The sequence below is a fragment of the Triticum urartu genome, chromosome 7A (genome assembly GCF_056163025.1).
Source record: "Triticum urartu cultivar PI428250 chromosome 7A, HENAU_Tu73, whole genome shotgun sequence".
Classification (NCBI taxonomy): domain Eukaryota; kingdom Viridiplantae; phylum Streptophyta; class Magnoliopsida; order Poales; family Poaceae; genus Triticum; species Triticum urartu.
The window spans coordinates 70,510,651-70,518,784 of NC_141879.1; positions in this window are offsets into that span (position 1 = coordinate 70,510,651).

Consider the following 8,134-nt stretch of genomic DNA (forward strand, 5'->3'; position numbering starts at 1 on the left):
TTATGGTTTAGTTGATTTGGATCACGTGATCACTTAGAGGATTAGAGGGATGTCTATCTAAGTGGGAGTTCTTAAGTAATATGATTAATTGAACTTTAATTTATCATGAACTTAGTCCTGGTAGTATTAGCATATCTATGTTGTAGATCAATAGCTCGCGTTGTTGCTTTCATATGCTTATTTTGATATGTTCCTAGAGAAAATTGTGTTGAAAGATGTTAGTAGCAATGTTGCGGATTGGATCCGTGATCTGAGGTTTATCCTCATTGCTGCACAGAATAATTATGTCCTTGATGCACCGCTAGGTGACAGACCTATTGCAGGAGCAGATGCAGACGTTATGAACGTTTGACTAGCTCAATATGATGACTACTTGATAGTTTAGTGCACCATGATTAACGGCTTAGAATCGGGACTTCAAAGACGTTTTGAACGTCATGGACCATATGAGATGTTCCAGGAGTTGAAGTTAATATTGCAAGCAAATACCCGAGTTGAGAGATATGAAGTCTCCAACAAGTTCTATAGCTAAAAGATGGAGGAGAATCGCTCAACTAGTGAACATGTGCTCAGATTGTCTGGGTACTACAATCTCTTGAATCAAGTGGGAGTTAATCTTCCAGATAAAATAGTGATTGACAGAATTCTCTAGTCACCATCACCAAGTTAGTAGAACTTCGTGATGAACTATAGTATGCAAGGGATGACGAAAAACGACTCCCGAGCTTTTCATGATGATGAAATCAATGAAGGTAGAAATCAAGAAAGAACATCAAGTGTTGATGGTTGACAAGACCACTAGTTTCAAGAAAAGGGCAAAAGGGAAGAAGGGGAACTTCAAGAAGAACGGCAAGCAAGTTGCTGCTCAAGTGAACAAGCCCAAGTCTGGTCCTAAGCCTGAGACTAAGTGCTTCTACTGCAAAGGGACTGGTCACTAGAAGCAGAACTACCCCAAGTAATTGGCGGATAAGAAGGATGGCAAAGTGAACAAAGGTATATTGGATATACATGTTATTGATGTGTGCTTTACTAGTGTTTATAGCAACCCCTCAGTATTTGATACTAGTTCAGTTTCTAAGAATAGTAACTCAAAACGGGAGTTGCAGAATGAACAGAAACTAGTTAAGGGTGACGTGACGATGAGTGTTGGAAATAGTTCCAAGATTGATATGATCATCATCGCACACTCCCTATACTTTCAGGATTAGTGTTGAAACTAAATAAGTGTTATTTGGTGTTTGCGTTGAGCATGAATATGATTTGATCATGTTTATTGCAATACGGTTATTCATTTAAGTTAGAGAACAATTGTTGTTATGTTTACATGAATAAAACCTTCTATGGTCATACACACCAACGAAAATGGTTTGTTGGATCTCGATCGTGGTAATACACATATTCATAATATTGAAGCCAAAAGATGCAAAGTTAATAATGATAGTGCAACTTATTTGTGGCACTGCCGTTTAGTTCACATTGGTGTAAAGCGCATGAAGAAACTCCTTGCTGATGGAATTTTGGAATCACTTGATTATGAATCACTTGATGCTTGCGAACCATGCCTCATGGGCAAGATGACTAAGACTCCATTCTCCGGAACAATGGAGCAATTAACAAACTTATTGGAAATAATACATACTGATGTATGCGGTCCGATGAGTGTTAAGGCTCACGGCAAGTATCGTTATTTTCTGCACTTCACGGATGATTTGAGTAGATATGGGTATATCTACTTGATGAAACATAAGTCTGAAACATTTGAAAAGTTCAAAGAATTTCAGAGTGAAGTGGAAAATCATCGTAACAAGAAAATAAAGTTTCTACAATCTGATCATGGAAGAGAATATTTGAGTTACGAGTTTGGTCTTCAATTAAAACAATGTGGAATAGTTTCACGAATTCATGCCACCCGGAACACCACAGCATAATGGTGTGTCCGAACATCATAACCGTACTTTATTGGATATAGTACAATCTATGATGTTTCTTACCGATTTACCACTATAGTTATGGGGTTATGCATTAGAGACACCTGCATTCACGTTAAATAGGGCACCATCTAAATCCGTTGAGACGACACTATATGAACTGTGGTTTAGCAAGAAACCAAAGTTGTCGTTTCTTAAAGTTTGGGATTGTGATGCTTATATGAAAAAGTTTCATCCTGATAAGCTCAAACCCAAATCGGAGAAATGTGTCTTCATAGGATACCCAAAGGAGACAGTTGGGTACACCTTCTATCACAGATCCGAAGGCAAGATATTCGTTGCTAAGAATGGATCCTTTCTAGAGAAGGAGTTTCTCTCGAAAGAAGTGAGTGGGAGGAAAGTAGAAAACTTGATAAGGTAATTGTACCATCTCCCTTATTGGAAAATAGTTCATCATAGAAATCTGTTCTTGTGACTACTACACCAATTAGTGAGGAAGCTAAGGATGATGATCATGTAACTTCAGATCAAGTTACTACCGAATCTCGTAGGTAAACCAGAGTGAGATCCGCACCAGAGTGGTACGGTAATCCTATTCTGGAGGTCATGTTACTTGACCATGACGAACCTACGAACTATGAGGAAGCAATGATGAGCCCAGATTCCGCGAAATGGTTTGAGGCCATGAAATCTGAGATATGATCCATGTATGAGAACAAAGTATGGACTTTGATGGATTTGCCCGATGATCGGCAAGCCATAGAAAATAAATGGATCTTCAAGAGGAAGACAGATGCTGATAGTAGTACTATCTACAAAGCTAGAATTGTCGCAAAAGGTTTTCGACAAGTTCAAGGTGTTGACTACGATGAGAGTTTCTCAATCGTATCTATGCTTAAGTCTGTCCAAATCATGTTAACAATTGCCGCATTTTATGAAATCTGGAAAATGGATAACAAAACTGCAATCCTTAATGGATTTCTTAAAGAAGAGTTGTATATGATGCAACCAGAAGGTTTTGTCAATCCTAAAGGTGTTAACAAAATGTGCAAGCTCCAGCAATCCATCTATAGACTGGTGTAAGCATCTCGGAGTTGGAATATACGCTTTGATAAGTTGATCAAAGCATATAGTTTTATACAGACTTGCGGTGAAGCCTGTATTTACAAGAAAGTGAGTGGGAGCACTACAACATTTCTGATAAGTATATGTGAATGACATATTGTTGATCGGAAATAATGTAGAATTATTCTGCAAAGCATAAAGGAGTATTTGAAAGGAGTTTTTCGAAGAAGGACCTCGGTGAAGCTGCTTACATATTGAGCATCAAGATCTATAGAGATAGATCAAGACGCTTGATAAGTTTTTTCAATGAGTACATACCTTGACAAGATTTTGAAGTAGTTCAAAATGGAAACAGTCAAAGAAAGAGTTCTTGCCTGTGTTACAAGATGTGAAATTGAGTAAGACTCAAAACCCGACCACGGCAGAAGATAGAAAGAGAATGAAAGTCATTCCCTATGCCTTGGCCATAGGTTCTATAAAGTAAGCCATGCTGTGTACCAGATCTATTGTATACCCTACACTGATTTTGGCAAGGGGTACAATAGTGATCTAGGAGTAGATCACTGGACAGCGGTCAAAATTATCCTTAGTGGAATAAGGATATGTTTCTCGATTATGGAGGTGACAAAAAGGTTCGCCGTAAAGGGTTATGTCGATACAAGTTTTGACACTAATCTGGATGACTCTAAGTCTCGATCTAGATACATATTGAAAGTGGGAGCAATTAGCTAGAGTAGCTCCGTGCAGAGCATTGTAGACATAGAAAATTGCAAAATACATAACGGATCTGAATGTGAAAGACCCGTTGACTAAGATTCTCTCACAAGCAAAACATGATCACACCTTAGTACTCTTTGGGTGTTAATCACATAGCGATGTGAACTAGATTACTGAATCTAGTAAACCCTTTGGGTGTTGGTCACATGGCGATGTGAACTATGGGTGTTAATCACATGATGATGTGAACTATCGGTGTTAATCACATGGTGATGTGATCTAGATTATTGACTCTAGTGCAAGTGGGAGACTGAAGGAAATATGCCCTAGAGGCAATAATAAAGTTATTATTTATTTCCTTATTTTATGATAAATTTTTATTATTCATGCTAGAATTGTATTAACCGGAAACATAATACATGTGTGAATACATAGACAAACAGAGTGTCACTAGTATGCCTCTACTTGACTAGCTTGTTAATCAAAGATGGTTATGTTTCCTAACCATGGACAAATAGTTGTTATTTGATTAACGGGATCACAACATTAGGAGAATGATCTAATTGACATGACCCATTCCGTTAGCTTAGCACTTGATCGTTTAGTTTGTTGCTATTGCTTTCTTCATGACTTATACATGTTCCTATGACTATGAGATTATGCAACTCCCGTTTACTGGAGGAACACTTTGTGTGCTACCAAATGTCACAACGTAACTGGGTGATTATAAAGGTGCTCTATAGGTGTCTCCGAAGGTACATGTTGGGTTGGCGTATTTCGAGATTAGGATTTGTCACTCCGATTGTCGGAGAGGTATCTCTGGGCCCTCTCGGTAATGCACATCACTTAAGCCTTGCAAGCATTGCAACTAATGAGTTAGTTGTGAGATGATGTATTACGGAACGAGTAAAGAGACTTGCCGGTAACGAGATTGAACTAGGTATTGGATACCCACGATCGAATCTCGGGCAAGTAACATACCGATGACAAAGGGAACAACGTATGTTGTTATGCGGTCTGACCGATAAAGATCTTCGTAGAATATGTAGGAGCCAATATGGGCATCCAGGTCCCGCTATTGGTTATTGACCGGAGACGTGTCTCGGTCATGTTTACATTGTTCTCGAACCATAGGGTCCGCACGCTTAAGGTTTCGATGACAGTTATATTATGAGTTTATGAGTTTTGATGTACCGAAGGAGTTCGGAGTCCCGGATGAGATCGGGGACACGACGAGGAGTCTCGAAATGGTCGAGATGTAAAGATCGATATATTGGACGACTATATTCGGACTTCGGAAAGGTTCCGAGTGATTCGGGTATTTTTTCGGAGTACCGGGGAGTTACGGGAATACGGGGAAGAGTATTGGGCCTTAATGGGCTTTAGTGGGAAGGAGCCAGGAGGTGGCGCGCGCCCCTCCCAAGCCCAGTCCGAATTGGACAAGGGGTTTGGGGCGCGGCCCCCCTCTCCTTTCCTTCTCCACTTCCCTCCTTTCCCCCCTTCTCCTAGTTGGACTAGGAAAGAAGGAGTCCTACTCCCGGTGGGAGTAGGACTCCCCTTGGCGCGCCCCCTCCTAGGACGGCCGCCCCTCCTCCCTTGCTCCTTTATATACGGGGGCAGGGGGCACCCCAGGACACACAAGTTGATCTTCGTGATCGTTCCTTAGCCGTGTGCGGTGCCCCCCTCCACGATATTACACCTCGGTCATATTGTAGCAGCGCTTAGGCGAAGCCCTGCGACGGTAGAACATCAAGATCGTCACCACGCCGTCGTGCTGACGGAACTCATCCCCGAAGCTTTGCTGGATCGGAGCCCGGGGAGCGTCATCGAGCTGAACGTGTGCTAAGAACTCGGAGGTGCCGGAGTAACGGTGCTTGGATCGGTTGGACCGGGAAGACGTACGACTACTTCCTCTACGTTGCGTCAACGCTTCCGCTTCGGTCTACGAGGGTACGTAGACAACACTCTCCCCTCTCGTTGTTATGCATCACCATGATCTTGCGTGTGCATAGGAAATTTTTTGAAATTACTACGTTCCCCAACAAGGATTTGGCCACCGGAAGTGTTCTGAGCATCACCGGTAATGTATCGGGACCACCGGAAGGGTCCGGGGGTCCACCGGGAGGGGCCTCCAGCCCCAGAGGCTTGCGTGGGCCAATAGTGGGAAGGGACCAGCCCATAGGTGGGCTGGGGCGCCCCCCACCAAGGCCCAAGGCGCCTCAAGAGAAGAGGGGGGCAAACCCTAGGGCAGATGGGCCCTAAGGCCCACCGCAGGTGCGCCTCCCCCTCTTCCCCCCTTTGGCCGCCACCCTAGATGGGATCTGGGGCTGCCGCACCCCTTGGGGTGGGAACCCTAGAGGGGGCGCAGCCCCCTCCCCCCCTATATATAGTTGAGGTCTAGGGGCTGCCCAACAGATGAGTTATTCTCTCCTAGGCGCAGCCCTACCTCTCTCCATCCTCGTCTCTCGTAGTGCTTGGTGAAGCCCTGCTGGAGTACCGCGCTCCTCCACCACCACCACGCCGTCGTGCTACTTCTCGACGGAGTCTTCCCCAACCTCTCCTTCTCCCCTTGCTGGATCAAGGCATGGGAGACGTCACCGGGCTGCAAGTGTGTTGAACGCGGAGGCGCTGTTGTTCGGCGCTTAGATCGGAATCAACCGCGATCTGAATCGCTACGAGTACGACTCCTTCATCCGCGTTCTTGCAACACTTCCGCTTGGCGATCTACAAGGGTATGTAGATGCACTCCCCTTCCCCTCGTTGCTAGATTACTCCATAGATTGATCTTGGTGATGCGTAGAAAATTTTAAATTTCTGCAACGATCCCCAACAGTGGCATCATGAGCTAGGTCTATGCGTAGTTTCTATGCACGAGTAGAACACAAGTTGTTGTGGGCGTCGATTTTGTCAATTTACTTGTTGTTACTAGTCTTATCTTGATTCGGCGGCATCGTGGGATGAAGCGGCCCGGACCGACCTTACACGTACTCTTACGTGAGACAGGTTCCACCGACTGACATGCACTAGTTGCATAAGGTGGCTAGTGTTGGGTTTCGTAGTAATTTCAAAAAAATTCCTACGCACACGCAAGATCATGTGATGCATAGCAACGAGAGGGGAGAGTGTTGTCTACGTACCAACGCAGACCGACTGCGGAAGCGATCACACAACGTAGAGGAAGTAGTCGTACGTCTTCACGATCCAACCGATCAAGCACCGAAACTACGGCACCTCCGAGTTCGAGCACACGTTCAGCTCGATGACGATCCCCGAACTCCGATCCAGCAAAGTGTCGGGGAAGAGTTCCGTCAGCACGATGGCGTGGTGACGATCTTGATGTACTACAGCAGCAGGGCTTCGCCTAAACTCCGCTACGGTATTATCGAGGTATATGGTGGCAGGGGGCACCGCACACGGCTAAGGAATAGATCACGTGGATCAACTTGTGTGTCTAGAGGTGTCCCCTGCCTCCGTATATAAAGGAGTAGAGGGGGGAGGCTGGCCGGCCAAGGAGGGAGGCGCAGGAGAGTCCTACTCCCTCTGGGAGTAGGATTCCCCCTCCAATCCTAGTCCAACTAGGATTCCTCGGAGGGGAAAAGAGGAGGAGGGGGCCGGCCACCTCTCCTAGTCCTAATAGGACTAGGGGAAGGGGGGCGCGCAGCCCATCTAGGGCAGCCCCTTCTCTTTTCCACTAAGGCCCACTATGGCCCATATAGCTCCCGGGGGGTTCCGGTAACCCGGTAAAATCCCGATTTCACCCGGAACACTTCCGATATCCAAATATAGGCTTCCAATATATCAATCTTTACATCTCGACCATTTCGAGACTCCTCGTCATGTCCGTGATCACATCCGGGACTCCGAACAACCTTCGGTACATCAAAATGCATAAACTCATAATATAACTGTCATCGTAACCTTAAGCGTGCGGACCTTACGGGTTCGAGAACAATGTAGACATGACCGGGACACGTCTCCGGTCAATAACCAATAGCGGGACCTGGATGCCCATATTGGCTCCTACATATTCTACGAAGATCTTTATCGGTCAGACCGCATAACAACATACGTTGTTCCCTTTGTCATCGGTATGTTACTTGCCCGAGATTCGATCGTCGGTATCCAATACCTAGTTCAATCTCGTTACCGGCAAGTCTCTTTACTCGTTCCGTAATACATCATCTCACAACTAACATATTAGTTGTAATTCTTGCAAGGCTTATGTGATGTGTATTACCGAGAGGGCCCAGAGATACCTCTCCGACAATCGGAGTGACAAATCCTAATCTCGAAATACGCCAACCCAACATCTACTTTTGGAGACACCTGTAATGCTCCTTTATAATCACCCAGTTACGTTGTGACGTTTGGTAGCACCCAAAGTGTTCCTCCGGCAAACGGGAGTTGCATAATCTCATAGTCAT